This window comes from Hylobates moloch, unplaced genomic scaffold (assembly GCF_009828535.3).
Source record: "Hylobates moloch isolate HMO894 unplaced genomic scaffold, HMol_V3 SCAFFOLD_2, whole genome shotgun sequence".
Lineage (NCBI taxonomy): Eukaryota > Metazoa > Chordata > Mammalia > Primates > Hylobatidae > Hylobates > Hylobates moloch.
Genome location: NW_026652277.1, coordinates 171,984,746 through 172,001,154, shown reverse-complemented (window position 1 = coordinate 172,001,154; position 16,409 = coordinate 171,984,746). Strand labels below are relative to the sequence as shown.

At 40.2% G+C, this 16,409-nt stretch overlaps 1 long non-coding RNA gene across 1 annotated transcript; it reads right to left on the bottom strand.

Annotated features, from left to right (window-relative positions):
* Positions 1-982: 982 nt before the first annotated feature.
* Positions 983-15,766, bottom strand: LOC131381862 (uncharacterized). The gene is made up of 3 exons (XR_009210870.1): positions 15,668-15,766; positions 15,368-15,550; positions 983-1,208 (listed from the first exon to the last, which is right to left on the bottom strand). It is a non-coding gene; the product is annotated as an uncharacterized LOC131381862 (long non-coding RNA).
* Positions 15,767-16,409: the final 643 nt, after the last annotated feature.

Here is a 16,409-nt window from a genome sequence, read left to right as displayed (position 1 = left end):
TCATATATTAAAACTAGTGGGTATTTGGCATAAGTCTCTTTTGATCCATAGGTTTCCTTTCATTGGAGGTTTAAAGTAAGGGAATATCATGATTTGTGACATTTTTTTAAACACCACTGTAGCTCTGTGTGGAGACCAGGGAGCAGGGGGCACGTGGACTGAGCAGGAGCCTGTAGGAGGCCATTGCAGTGGTCCAGGCTGGGGGTGAAGGGGGTCTGGGACCACAGGAGAAGGAAGGAATTGGAATGAATATAGGACTTGTTTGTTGACCATCTCATGTTCTAGTTAAAGCATACTGGGCTTATTTTTTAAGTCTAGCAAACTTAGAGAGTATGAATGTATACATATGTAAATAATAGACATCAACATATGAATCAAATCTGTGAAATTAATACACACATAGAAATGTAAGTATATTAGAGATAAAAATATGTATGCAGCATGCTTAGATAGCAATGAAGGAATATAGAAAAAGAGTTTCAAAAGTTACAAAAAATTATGCCCTTTGTTCATATGATCCCACACTCCCTGAAATAAGGTTAATCAAGTTGCCCAATTTTGATTTCCTCTCTAAACTGATGATTTCCCTTGAGATCTTCATGAATTATTTTAAAGCCACAGTATAGCCTAGAAGAAATTAATTATTTATCCCCAAGAGACAATAGAGCACATGGCATTGCAAATAAGTTCTGTTGCTGAAGAAAACTTAAGACATTAACTGGGAATGAATGAGAGACCCAAAATACTGCTTCTCATCAAAGTGCCCCATGTTTGCCCAGGGGCTCTGGGCACACCGCGCAGACTCCCCAGAGTATCTGGACCAGCACCGCCTGCTGCCCTGCGGCCAGATTGGCCCCAGCGAGTCAGGAGCGAGCCTGTTCTTTTCACTCTAATGGTTTTGCATCTGCTCTGGCCAAAATGTTTTTTCTGCCTTTCTTTCATCTGCACTATGTCGCCTAGCTTTCCTGCAGAGGCCCCAGTGTCACTCTGAGAACGATCACTCTCCATTCTGTTTTGTGTTCCTTTTACCCATGGGCAGCTTTCTTTTTACACTCCGTGTCTCCATGAATGGAGCGTTTTGCAGCACCTGGAAGCCTCACTCCGAGAGTCGGCCTCTGCATTCACACAGTCCAGGGGTGGCCGATGACTGACGCAGATCACCCCAATGAGCCTCAAGTTGGCTTTTTATGCCTGGCTGTTGTTCAGACCTTTAAAAATAGGGAAGGGGAAATGAAAGGGAAAGAGGGAGAACAAAACAAAAATGACAGGAAAATGGCAGAACTTCCATTCATTATTACCATCATTTAGTATTAAATGTCAACCAAGTCTGAAGGGCTTTTGGGTGCATAAATAAACAGGCCAGCAAGTAGTTATTTTTATTCTATATGTATCTTGTGCTCCACACTCAACAGTGACGTCAGCGTTCTTGCTTCATATCAGCTGTCCTTGCTCATGGTGCTCTCAAGGGTGTGAACTCAGCTGAAGATAAGGGTTTGTGACTGCCGTTCCTGTCACGCTGAGCTCGCTTACAGTATGTCCCCTGGCTCAGCAGCTCCACATAGGACCGAAGCAGCTCGCAGCTACATTTTCAAGTGTGTTGATGCACATTCCCTTGGGTGTGGACTTTGGATTAGTGTCATTGTCACAGGCGCTAGACAAACACAACATCCATCCTCGTGCTAAGCTGTTTGTCTTGTTTTGCACTCCTTTGAGGAGTTTCCAGGCTCTGTCTACACAGTGCCAAATATCTAGATCAGAGTTGAAAAATGTAATTTAAAACCCCAGTGTTTGTGTTGCAAGGAAAAAGCCCGGAGTTTTTTATATTTGGATAAATTAGAGAGAGGGAAAACCTTTGCCCTCAATTCTATCAGAATGGTATACTTGAAGATGCTGAAAATATGCTGAGTTGAATCAAACGGTTATTGATACGATCCATTGCACTCCCCAGTATAATGTGTAGATCAATAACTCAACACAGATTCTGTTCTTCATGGTCTTCTCTATAGTGTTGCTTCAAATAGCATGACCTTTCATATTCTCAGGATAAATTTTCTATAAACTTAAAGCATCACCATTTCCTATAGGCAAAGTAGGGTAATTAATAATTACTATTATGAATGATAAGCATTTTGCTGGCATGCCAGCCACTGAGCTAAGCTTTTAAGGAGTTAGCTCACTTAATCCCTTCAATGAGCATTATGGTATCTCCATTAAATATATGAGGCATCTGAGACTCAGAAAGTTCAAATAACTTGTCCAAAGTCACTCAGCTGAATTATCAAAGCATGACTCACACACAGCCTATATTCTTACATCATACTCTCTTCTGGAAAAGTTGGACTCACTTTAGTCCAAGTAGTCCTGGTTCTGTTTTATGGTTATTAAAGCTGTGTGTTTGCAACCCCCAGTCCCACCTCCCCGTGTGTGGTGTGTGTGAGGATGTGATGGATAATTATTGTTTGGTTAGGCTCATTTCCTTTTGTTCAATTTCCAACTGCTATGTGTAATAGCATTTCCTTATTCTAGAGGGAAGCAGAAGCTCGGAAAGAACGCGAGGACAGCTCATTTGCAGTGCTTCCTGTTGAGGGAGCAGGAAGTGTGCAGGAGTTGTGAGGAAGTCTGCCAGAAAGAGATTCCTAGAGTTGAAAGTGGGGAACCATCAGGCCCAGCGTGGAGTCCAAAGCTGAGCTTAGAAGCCCATAGGAAATAGATGCCTAAACTTCCAAGTTTCCCTTCCTACAATTCTATCAACAGAGACTCTGCAAATATACGACAGGCTGAATTCTAGAAGAACCTGTGCTTATGAAAGCCTCAGAGCCTAACCATACCGTGCAACAGCACAAGGCCAGCCCATAGCAGGTACAGAGAAACCAGCAGAAGGGGGCAAGAGTGAGTCAAAGGAACTCACCACTGTTTCTAGACTCCCGGAGTGTCGCCCATGGAGACTTTTCTCTTTACAGTAAAGTAATTGAGAACAAGGGACCAGATGTCAGTCTGATTCGAGAAAGAGAGGTAGGGCAGAATGATATAGGACATTACGCAAGTAAAGTAGAAAATAAAAGTTTATGCAGGATGTGAAACAGCAAGAGATCTATAAAGGAAGCTAAAATCCAACTTGCAGGAATCTGTGTTAGTGAGTGAACGGTAAGTGTCGGTTATTCGAAGATCGGCCTCGTGAACGCCTGCCTAATGAATACTGGGCTGGAAGACATTCCCTCAGGGCCTCCTTGACTAGAACGTAACTGGATGTTTCCATACTGACCAGCACGGACTAACTCAGAGTAGAGCAGACGAGGACCCACCACACTAGAGCGTTCATCAGTGACCCCTTTCTCCTATGCATCTGCCCTGCTTTGCTTGTGCTCATTTGCATATCCACACACGCAACAAATATTCATTGACCACCAGCTCTGTGCCAGGCACTGAGGTTGATGAGGATGTGTTGGTGAATACAACACATGGCTTCTGGAGCTGACCATCCTGCAGAAGGATTTAAGCCCACGTTCTAAAATCTAAAACAAAACAGCAGCAACAGGCTGGGCTCAGTGGCTCATGCCTGTAATCCCAGCACTTTGGGAGGCCGAGGCGGGTGGATCACAAGGTCAGGAGATCGAGACCATCCTGGCTAACATGGTGAAACCCCAACTCTACTAAAAATACAAAAAATTAGCTGGACGTGGTGGCGGGCGCCTGTAGTCCCAGCTACTCGGGAGGCTGAGGCAGGAGAATGGCGTGAACCCAGGAGGCAGAGTTTGTAGTGAGCCAAGATCATGCCACTGCACTCCAGTCTGGGCAACAGAGTGAGACTCCATCTCAAGAAAAAAAAAAAAAAAAAAAGGAGAGAGTTGGAGAATGCCACGTGAGCCTGAAGATAGTCATCTGCAAGTCAAAGAGAGGGGCCTGGAGCCAGTCCTTCTTCACAACCCCGCTGACACCTTGATTTCTTCAGTTCTAGCCTCCATGACTGTGGGAAAAAAAACAAAAAACTGCAACAACAGAAACTCCAGCCTCCCTGGATTCCATAATCCCCTCTAATTAATATGATATTGCTTGGCTACTGATATGGTTTGGCTGTTTCCCCACACAAATCTCATCCTGAATTGTAGTTCCCATAATTCCCATATATCGTGGGAGGGACCAGGTGGAGACAATTGAACCATGGGGCAGTTCCCCCATCCTGTTCTCATGATAGTGAGTCAGCTCTCACAAGAGCTGACGGTTTGATAAGGGGCTTCCCCCTTTGCTGGGCTCTCATTCTTCTCCTCCCTGCCACCACGTGAAGAAGGATGTGTGTGCTTCCCCTTCCACCATGATCATAAGTTTCCTGAGGCTTCCTCAGCCGGGCTGAACTGTGAGTCAATTAAACCTCTTTTCTTTATAAATTACCCAGTCTTGGGTATGTCTTTATTAGCAGCGTGAGAACAGACTAATACAGCTACCCTTCTCAAAAGTGTTGCTTTTGAGAAGAAACACTTCTCAAAAGAGTCATTTACACTTTCTGGGTCCAGTTATTGCCGTTTGTCAACTTCCTCCCTCTCTGAACCTGACCCTCAGGATCTGCCTTTGTGACAAGATCACCAATGACAGCCAAGGCCTTCAAGTGATGCTTTCCAGGCCCCCACTTATTTGGTCCCCCTGGAACATTTTGCACTGTTGCCCACTCTTTTATTCTTTGGATGCCTTCTTCCCTGGTTTTCCTGAACACCATGATCTCCTGGTTGTCCTCCTACTTTTTTCTCACCTTCATCAACAGGATTTGCTTTCACCATCTATTTATTTCTTTCTGGGGAGGAGGTAGAACATTTTTTTTTTTTTTTTGCTTTCCTGGAGGGTTTCATCTGAACCTTTTCTTTTCTTGCTTTTGGAGATGTATACACACTTTTGGCTTTAATTACTCTTTATTTGCTCATGGCTGCTATTTTTCTATGCAGAGCTTCAGCTCAGTATATCTAAACGCCTACTAGAATTCCCCATTAGAAAAACCACCAGCATCTCACACTTGGCAGGCTGCAAACCAAACTCATGATGTCCTCCACTCTGCTGCGTCCATCTCCCTGCATGGCATCGTCACCCACCTATTTATCTCCTGGTGAGCCAGAGTCATCCTCAAGCCTTCCCCCTCCTTCACTCCCACATCCAATAAACTATCAAGCACTGTCTTTTCTACTTTTTGAATTATCTCTAAGATCCGTCACCTCTTCCAAGCCTGCAATCAGGAAGTGCGTGGTACATAAAAGGCATGGAATTGATGTCTATTGAGTAATCTTATTTGATAAATGGATGAACACATGACTAAGATCAGACCCCCAACAGGTCAGGAATTCCAGCTCAATGCACAATGAGGTCACATGGTCCTGCACCCTGAGGCCATGGCCAAGTGATTCAGTTCCGGTCTCCACATGGTCTTGGGCACAGACAAAACCACTTTCAGAACAGATGAGAACATATTTTCTCCTGTGCTGAAACTCTGCTGAGGCTCTGAATTTATCCTAACTTATGGATGATCACAAATTACAAATATTTTGAATCTACATTTATGTAAATTTAAGTCAGTCAGAATAACATATGGTTTTTCTCTATTCTTCATTTCATCCTTTTTCCATTTGATAAACCTACTTTGTAGAGCTTGCCTCCATCAACTGCCAACAACCAAATTTCCAGTTTATGACACTCTGAGTCTCTTCCTCAATTCTGTTCTTTCTTCTTCAAGGACTATCTGTTGGCCATTTTAGTACTAAGTCCATTATCATCTGAAATAGGCCAAGACCAAGAGATTAAATGTATATAAATTGTGTGTGTATGCACACACACACACACACACACATATCTAGTCCAAGGCTGCTATTTTTGCAACTTCATAGTATCAGTAATTCTAGAAAAAGATTTTCCTGAGGAAGAAAGCAGAATTGAAAATGCTGAACTTCTTTTATGAGTAGCATAACTATTATTAAGAACTCATAGAAGCTCAGTTAGTTTCTATGACTGAATTCAAAGGCAGAAAGATAAACAAAAGAGAAAATCAGCCAAGCTCTTTAAAAACAAGAAAGAAGACTAAAAAGATATGAAGTCTTGAAAGCAGATGGAGAAAGTAAAACAAACAAACAAACAAAAAAACATTGATAATAGGAGGCAAAACTCTAGACTATCCAAGAAGAAAAAAACATAGATATAGCACCAAAACAACAAAAGCTATTATAATATTACCTTGTGGGTAAAACCAACCAATTTTAATAGCATTTTCTTGTTAATAATCCCTCCCACAAGAGACACAAAGCAAGATGTGCTTCTTGGTAGAGTTTGTAAATTTTAATTTTTTTTCCCAGTCTTCTCTGAAGACCTTTATCCCTTGCTGTTAAATAAGTGAACATAAATATGTTCATTTATATTGGTGTAAGGAGTCTCCAAGACAAATGTGATGATCTGCATCAAATTTAAAAGAAAAATTAGCAGTAACAAAAAGCCAGCATATTCTGAAAAATTTTGGTATATGTACTAATGTGGTTATGGGCATACATTGTATGAAGTATCATATATGTTAATGTATAAGCATGGCTGGGATTTCCAAATTAAAAATTATTTGGATCTCTCTGTTAGGTAAGTGCTCCAATTTAGAAAAAGAATTTCTGCAGAAAACGCTAAGGATAGAGTAGAATTTGACCTTGAGTCTGACGATACTGTGGCTGGAGCGTCAGCCACCTGTCCTTTCTGTGCTGTTGACCACATGCCATGAACACCCATGTGCCATTTCACACACACAAACACACACCAGTAAAAGCCTCAAAATATGATGAGCTAAAATGGGCATTGAAAGATAATTGATGAAGGAAAAAGAAAAAGGATTCCCCCTTGGTGTGGTCATTATTCATTGATCTTTCTATTTTTATGAGAGGGAAATGAATCAGTTACTATTTCAGTCTGAAGGGATTTCAAAGTTTAACCCTTATTTAGTTTCACACATTGACCATCTCCACTGAAATTCAATAGGGAGTTTGGAGAACTGTGTATTCATAGTTTCTCATTCGCCTGGATTTCTGAAGTTGATTTAACTGTTAAAGGATCACTTCTTGATTAGTTTGCAGTTATCCTGAAAGTACTTCTCTTAAAGCATGGTTATGTTAATTCTGTCTTTTGTCCTGCTGTAGAGTTGTAGCCCTGCACCAAATGTAAAGAAAGTGTTTGTCTAGGTTGAAACTTCTCCACTGTTCAGGATCATAAGTGATCCTGAAAAGAGACACTTTGTTGTCTTTTTTTTTACACTGCAATGACATTCCAGGTAGATGGAGACATAAAGCTTTGGTTACTATTAAATTTTCAGGAACAGATAATCCTTCCCAACATTTTAGAAAAGAGTGAACAAGAAATTTCATCTCTAAAAGTCTAAGATTCTAAAAACATATCAGCAAATCAAGTCTTTCAATTCAAAAGCGAATCAGCATCAGTAAAATTGATGAAATCAATGTACTTCTCAAGGCAGCAGGTAGAGAGTTCTAAAGAGCTGCTCTGCTCCTAAGATGTAGACTATAATGAATTAATAATTCTGCTGGATTCTTTGGTAGCAAGGCCATCATACAGTCGGTGATAGATCAATAGATAGATATAGATAGATAGATAATATATACATTCTTCATATCATACATAATATTACAGAATATATGTAGTATTGATTTTTTCACTGTAACAGCCATGGTTTAACATCAATCCAATTACTTATTTGGTCAATCCCATAATAGATCTAAAACAGTTTTAGAATTGATTTGCCTATACCACCATAAAAAGTAAACTATTGAAAAGAGTTTAGGTATAAAGTCAACATTCTATTCATAAGTTACTTGGCTATCTCCTCCCCAACCGTTGTGTTATTCATCTTAAAAGCAGTTGCATTAATTTGCTTCCGTTTCAATTCTATTTCCTCATTATTCTTGTTTCCATTTTAATTTTTTGAATATGAAGAATATTAACATACCTTCAAATCTCAGCTATACAAAAAGGTAGTCTCTTCCTGTATCTCTTCAGCCCTACTTGTCCCTCTCAATATAAGTAACAAACTTCATTGTTCTCTGGCTTATCCATGACATTTTACTGCTCGAACAGATAATCAGATTGATGTCACTTATTATCTCCTCTTCTTTCTTACACTTTGTGTTTTCACTAACAAAACAAAAGGAAATCATCTCTTCTCTATTCTTAGAGGTCTATCATTTTTTTCCCAGTTCACATCACTCCATTGCGTAGATACAGCATAGTTTATAAAATCCATCTCTTATGTATAGTACCTCTCCTTATCCTCAGGGGATTCATTTCAAGACCGCCAGTGGATGCCTGAAACCGTGGATAGTACCCAATTATATATGCACTATGTTTTTTCCTATACATGCATACCTATGACAAACTTTAATTTATAAATTAAGCGCAAGAAGAGATTAACAATAATTATAAAACAGAACAATTATAACAATTAATAATTTCCTGGATAGAAGATTCATTCTAGTCTGAATTGACAAGCATCACTACTCTTCTGCTTTGGGACCGTTATTAAGTAAAATAGGGGTTACTAAAACACAAGCACTGTGACACCACGACAGTCGTTCTGATAACAGAGATGGCTACTAAGTGGCTAGCAGGTAGCTTAAACAGTGTGCAGACGCTGGACAAAGGGATGATTCACCTGCCGGGTAGGACAAAGCAGGAGAGTGCATGATTTCGTCAGCAACTCAAAATGGAGCACAAATAAAACGTAAGGATTATTTCTGGAATTTTCCATTTAATATCTTTGGATCACTATTGACCACGGATAACTGAAAATGCAGACAATGAAACCATCCATAAGAAGGGAGTACTGTATAGACATTTAGGTAGTTGCTAAATTTTATAATGTGAATATGGCTGCAGTGAATAATCATATGCCTTCTTTTTGTATTATTTGAAATATATTTTCAGAGTAAATTTCTGGAAGTGTGATTTCTGGGTTGAAGAACAAATGTATATGTAGCTGTTTTTAGAATTGCCAAATTCCCCTCCATAGGAATTATATTAGATCGATGCAAAAGTAATTGTGGTTTTTGCCATTAAACGTAATGACAACAACCAGGCGTGGTGGCGAGCGCCTGTAGTCCCGGCTACTCGGGAGGCTGAGGCAGGAGAATGGCGTGAACCCGGGAGGCGGGGCTTGCAGTGAGCCGAGATCGCGCCACTGCACTCCAGCCTGGGCGACAGAGCAAGACTCCGTCTCAAAAAAAAAAAAAGTAATGGCAAAGCTGCAATTACTGTTTTACGTTAAAAGGCAAAAACCGCAATTACTTTTGCACCAACCACTTTAAATTCCCGCTAGCAGTGCATGTTACCAGACAGTTTTGTCAGCAGCGTGAATTGTCAAGCTTTCATATTTTCTCCCAACGGATGGGTAAGAAATGGTCCTTCTGTACAGTTTTTGTTGTTGGCGGTGGTGGTGGTGGTGGTGGTTGTGGTTTTTGATATAGAGTCTCGCTCTGTCGCCCAGGCTGGAGTGCAGTAGCGCAATCTCGGCTCACCGCAAGCTCCGCCTCCCGGGTTCACGCCATTCTCCTGCCTCAGCCTCCCGAGTAGCTGGGACTACAGACGCCTGCCACCACGCCCGGCTAATTTTTTTTTTTGTATTTTAGTAGAGACAGGGTTTCACCATGTAAGCCAGGATGGTCTGGATCTCCTGACCTCGTGATCCACCCGCCTCCGCCTCCCGAAGTGCTGGGATTACACGCGTGAGCCACCTGGCCTGACCCTTCTGCACAGTTTTAATCAACATTTCTCCTATTATGAGCGAAGTTAGACCTCTTTAACATGGAAGTGCCATTTTAATATCTATTCTGTGGATTTTCTATTCATGAATGACTTGTTCCACTTTTCTATACGATTTTTTGTCCTTTTTCCCCAATATACCCAAGTTCTTTGTATAATAGGTACATAGCCCTTCATCTGTGCTCTCTCCCAGTTCGTCATTTGCCTGTTGACCTAGTATATGGTGCTTTTTCCATGCAAATAGTTTGTTTTAATGTAAGCAAACATCAATCTTTTCATTTATGACACCTGGATTTTGAATTGTTAGAAATCCTTTCTTACATGAAGGATAGAAATGAATCTAATTTTATCTTTTCTCAATAACTGTCCAGTTACTCTGATATCACTTATTTTATTTACCAGAAAGTCCATTTTTTGCCCCAGTGATTGGATTATGTGCCTCCATATTACACTCTTACGCACCATTTGTTCTACGCCATTTGCTCGTCCTTTTGGAAATATGTCCATGCTGCTTTAATTATAGAAGGTTTAGAGTATCTCTTTTTTTAATTTCCAACTTTTAGGCTCGGGGGCATGTGCACAAGCGTGTTACAGAGTTAAATTGCATGTTTAGTGTACAGATTATTTCAGCACCCAGGTAATGAGCCACGGTACCTGATAGGTAATTTTTCAATTCTCACACTCCTTCCACCTTACAATCTTAATACATGCTACCTCTTCCTTTTCCAGGTATTTTTTGTGAACTTGAGTATCAACTTGTTTAGCCTGGTGAGTGTGTGAGTGTGTGTGTAACTGAGAATGCATAATATTTGGAAATTAACATGCGAAGGATTGTTGTGTTTATAATACTGAAACATCATCATCTCCTATTGGGGCTTTCTGGGATGTTTTACGGTTTTCCTGAGATAGATTCTAAGTAATACTTTTATACTTCTATGTAGTTTATCCTTTATTACTATTGTAATTCTGACTTTATCATTTATTATATCTTTTAGTTGGTTATGTATATAAAGGCTATTGATTATTGCATGCTAATTTTATATTCTGCTAGTTGATTAATGTTTTCACTTAAGTTTGTCTTATCATTAATTCTCTGGAATTCACCAGGTATACTATCATGTCACTTGCAAAAGACAGTTTATTTATTTTCACCAATTATTTTGCCTTCGATTCTGTAATCTAGTTACATGATGATAATAGGAATCCTTGCCTTGTTTCTAACCTTAACTGGAATATGTCTAGTGTTTCCTAATTGGAATGATTCTGGAATTAGGACTGGGAGATATATATATTATATATAAAATATATATATAGGAATATATATGTGCATATCTCGATCCTAGTTTCAGAATCTTAATTTCGTACTTTAATTTCTTTCTTAATCTTTTATGAAAATAATACATTTTGTCATATTAGGGATTTGCATTTTGACTTTTTTCTAGAGATTCTATTAAAAATGAAGTTAAATTTTGTCAAAGGCTATTTTTTGCATATCTGGAGATAGTTATATCATTGTCTCCTTAGATTTAATTGTGTGGTAAAATATACTAATAAGATTTTGTAATATTCAACTGTTTTTGAATTCTGATATAAAATTACTCATGGTCATGGTGAATTATTTTGGAGTTTTAAATCAGTATTAATAGTGAAACTGATCTCTAACTTCCTTTGTTGTGCTGTTTTTATTAAGCTCAGCTATCAAGCTCATCCATTCTTCATAAAAGGAACTGGAAATTCCCTCTTCATTTTCTATATTTTAAAACAAGGTATGTAGTGGGGCCCGCGAGCCTCTACAGGTGTCGAAGCACTCCCCTCTGAAACTGTTTGGTATGGTGTTTTATTAAAGAGCAGTGCTTAATATATTTTTCTATGCCTTCTATGGAAACTGATCAAGCTTTCAGTTTACTAAGGTGAATTTTGGTAAACTATATTTTATTAATAAATTACCCACTTCACAGCTTGCAGTATAGCTCAGAGGTAAAACATTTGACTGCAGAAATTACCCACTTCATCAGTCTTTATAAATGTATTGGCATAAAAGTACTCTAAAATTTTAAAAGGTTTTTTTCCTGTGTGGATAGTCATTTACTCCTTGTTATATTTTATTTTTTAAAGTTTTGCCCCCTTTTTTTTATTAAATTACCTAGAGTTTTTTGTTCATTATTATTTCAAAAGTTATTTAATGCAGTCTTTTTCTGTTTTTATCACATTTCTCTATTATTAAATCTTTTGTTTTTCTTTGTTGTTTTCTTCCTTTTTTTTACTTGGGATTACAACTCATTTTTTTCTCATTCTTTTATTTTTATTGGCATGGATGCTAGGGCATAAATTTTCTATTATTGCTGCTTTAAATGTAACTCATAGATTTTTTTAATACAGTATTTTTATTATTTTTTTTTATTTCTTGAATTATAATTTTAAATATTAGCTCTACTACATTTTTTTCTTCAGAGATTTCAATCACACACACACACACACACACACACACACACACACACACACTCATACACATATTGTATTAGGGTTCTCCAGAGAAAAGAAAAACAATAGGATACATGGAAATTTGTTTGAAGGAAGTAGATTGCACGATTGTGACGCTGACATGAGAAAAATGTGCAAAGCGGACCAACAGGTGGGAACTCACCAAGAGCTGATGCTGCAAACTTGAGGCACAATTTATTCTTTTCTGGGAAACCTCAGGTTTTTCTCTTACTTCCTCAACTGATTAGGTGAGGCTCACCACCTTAGCCAGAGTTATTTTCTTTTTTTTTAAATTTCTTAATCATAATTTTATTATATATTTTATATTACATATTGTATATTATATATTAAGTGTATTTATTATATAATTAATGTATTTAGTAACTATGATAATTATTTCTTTTTTTTTATTATTATACTTTAGGTTTTAGGGTACATGTGCACAATGTGCAGGTTTGTTACATATGTATCCATGTGCCATGTTGTTTTGCTACACCCATTAACTCGTCATTTAGCATTAGGTATATCTCCTAATGCTGTCCCTCCCCCCTCCCCCCTCCCCACAACAGTCCCCGGAGTGCGATGTTCCCCTTCCTGTGTCCATGAGTTCTCATTGTTCAATTCCCACCTATGAGTGAGAACATGCGGTGTTTGGTTTTTTGTCCTTGTGATAGTTTACTGAGAATGATGGTTTCCAGTTTCATCCATGTCCCTACAAAGGACATGAGCTCATCATTTTTTATGGCTGCATAGTATTCCATGGTGTATATGTGCCACATTTTCTTAATCCAGTCTATCGTTGTTAGACATTTGGGTTGGTTCCAACTCTTTGCTATTGTGAATAGTGCCGCAATAAACATACGTGTGCATGTGTCTTTATAGCAGCATGATTTATAGTCCTTTGGGTATATACCCAGTAATGGAATGGCTGGGTCAAATGGTATTTCTAGTTCTAGATCCCTGAGGAATTGCCACACTGACTTCCACAATGGTTGAACTAGTTTACAGTCCCACCAACAGTGTAGAAGTGTTCCTATTTCTCCACATCCTCTCCAGCACCTGTTGTTTCCTGCTTTTTTAATGATGGCCATTCTAACTGGTGTGAGATGGTATCTCACTGTGGTTTTGATTTGCATTTCTCTGATGGCCAGTGATGATGAGCATTTCTTCATGTGTTTTTTGGCTGCATAAATGTCTTCCTTTGAGAAGTGTCTGTTCATGTCCTTTGCCCACTTTTTGATGGGGTTGTTTGTTTTTTTCTTGTAAATTTGTTTGAGTTCATTGTAGATTCTGGATATTAGCCCTTTGTCAGATGAGTAGGTTGCAAAAATTTTCTCCCATTCTGTAGAAAGTCAGTTGATTATAGATGTTAACTTACATCTACAAAAACACCTTCACAGCAAAACCTAGGTTAGTGTTTAAGTGACTGGTTTCTACAGCCTCACCAAGTCGAAACATAAAAGTAACCAGCATACATGTTGCATCTTTCTTCTCCAACATTTCAACCATTTTCTCTTTCACTCTTTTTATTGATCTTCTTTATATCTTTATGTTATCCTCTTGAATGTGTTTCCTAATTTTTCCATGACCCTTAGTAAGCTTTTATTTGAGGCTATTCTTCTTTGGTCATCTTTGGTAATTTAGCCTTCACTTCCTTTAAGATTCTAACATTTTACTCTCTTTTCTGTCCTTGCATTTCCTTAACTCTTCTTTTATTTTTTTGTTCTGTTTCCTGCCTCTATTTCTATTTTTAAATTTTCGATCTAAAGTATTTCCTTACCTTCAAATTCTTTTTTGTGTCTATTTAATTCAGTTTTGATACTTCTGTGACAATTTTCTTCTGTTTCATGCTTGATTTTTTTTCACAGCTTCTATCTGTTGATTCCCATTTTCTATTTTCTTATTATAGTTTCCCGTGAATGTGGTCTGCATTTTCTCTTCCTGTTCATTTCATGGGTGTGATTTCTAACATGAGAGTGCACTTTTTGGTACATCTGTCTTCTTTGGTTTGGTTTCCTTAGTGGATGGTGGTGGTGATGATGGAGGGAAGAGATGGTTTGCTGTGTCTGCTATGCTGTCATCTCTCATCTCTGTAGGTCCCCTCGGTTCCTCCCTTCTCCTTCGCGACATGTCCCTGGTCATTCCTTCTTTGCGCATCTTCTCCAGGAAGAGCCAACCTCTGGGGCTGCCTCTTCCCGCCTGACTCATGTTCAAAGTCCCTTCCAGGTGGCTGTTGCTCTGAACTACCAAGCCCTGAGCCATCCGTCACCAGTCCTTCAGCATCCAGGAATGGGTTTTTCTTTTTGAGGCCAATCGTCTTTGCCTCATCTAAGGCACCCCCATCCTGTCTTTTTTTTTTTTTCCACAAAGTCACACAAACCTTGCCGACCCCTTGCCCAGAAGCTCCAGTGGTGGTGACAGGGGCTCAGCTGAAATTTGGTCTCTTTCTCTGTGTTGAAGTAATCTTGCAGATTGTGGTGTCCTCTGTCATCTAGTGAACTGCACGTGTGGCTCACAGGTGGTTTCACTGGTTTATTTTCGTGGGAAGGGTGGGAGGGTGTGCAGGAAGATGAGAAGTCAGGCCCGCACCATCCTCCCCCACACCCACGAGATTCCCCAATCCCTTTTTACTCATTTTTTTCTACTTCTCCCTCAACAAGAAGCCAAGGAAGTGAGAAACCTGAACGGGGACTTGAGCAACTGAGGATGCAGCGCTCTGCTGCAGAGGCAACAGGGCACCATGAACATTAGCCGGGCACATCCAAAATGGGAAAATATGACCATCTCTCAGGGTTGTCAGGAAGATTAACTGAAACAATAATCATGAAAGCCTGTGGCACACAGTGAGTTCTTAAGCCAACTGTCATCTCTGTAACCAGGCCCTAGAAATTGTCCTTCCGGGGTTGCTCAGGGGGTCAGTGACCCAGCCCCCCTTCACAGGAACTTGTTGGGGTGTGTCCTTACAACCCACAAGGCAGGAAGTGAGTGAATTCTTAGCTTTCCCTTAGCTAAGAACTGTCATGTAAAGAAGGTATTGGGGTCTCTGATGCCTGGATACAGAATCACTTAATAATACACGTCGGCTTTGCCCACAAACGGGGGAGCGAAGACGAACCTCATAGCCTCACACTAATTCTGAGCACATGATCAGCCTCGGCTGCCGGTTCGTCTGCTGAGGAGGAGAAGGAGGAGCAGCGTCTGAAACACGGGAAATGTCCGAAGCCATCTTTCCGCTCCAGGCACTTACGGGTCAGAGTGAAATCTTTCTCTTCTCTCCTCTACGTCAGTTTAGAGTCTCCTATTAAACAGAAAACATGTCGCGCTCATAGGAAAACTGCTTTCTTTCCTCCTTCCTCTGAATTTTATTCACCATCTTCCCCAACACAGGCACCCTCACCCCTGGCCCCCTGCCCACCTCAATCCTCAATGCTGGTCTCCGGTTGTCAATAGCAGCAACGACTGCGTCTTCATGAAAAAAGATGGATAAAATATTACCATAACCTCAGAGGCATGAGCAAAGCCCTTATTAGAATTCGGGACCTACAGCTGGAACTTCCAGCATGGGGCGGGAGATAAAGTTCACTATTGTTAGCTCACAAGTGGCTCCGACTTCCTGGCAACTGCAGTGAATTACTCAGTCATTTATGCAGGCCTTCAGAAACAGTCCACTGTTTCCCAACAAAAGAGGCATTCAGGAAGGGAGCGAAGGCTCCGCGGCCCTGGAGAGCCGGCTTTAGGGCAGCCACTGGCTGGGCGGCCTCCCAAGTCAATGGCCTCTGTGGGAAAGGCAGTGATGTCACCTCGAATGTATTTTCGGGGCTTTGCCCTGCTTTCTCCTGATCTCTCCCTCTCAGGCTGTTTCCCTGTTTTATTTTTCTCCTCTTTCTTTCTCTCCTTCCAGCTTCTTTGAGGGCATTATGACTTTTTTCCAAGTTTAGAGCTCAAATCCACTGAAGGCCCGCACGCAGCCCCATGACTGCCATGGCAACGCCGGGCCTGGTACACTTTATTTTTTTGCATAAAAAGTAGAGAAAGATTGAAAAGAGGGACAAGAATGAAAGGGGGAACCGAGCCAGTTTGGCCTGCGCGGGGCTGGTGTCTGCTGGGCAAGGACAGAAGCACACGGGGAACGGGACTCGTGAGGCGGGAGGAGCCAG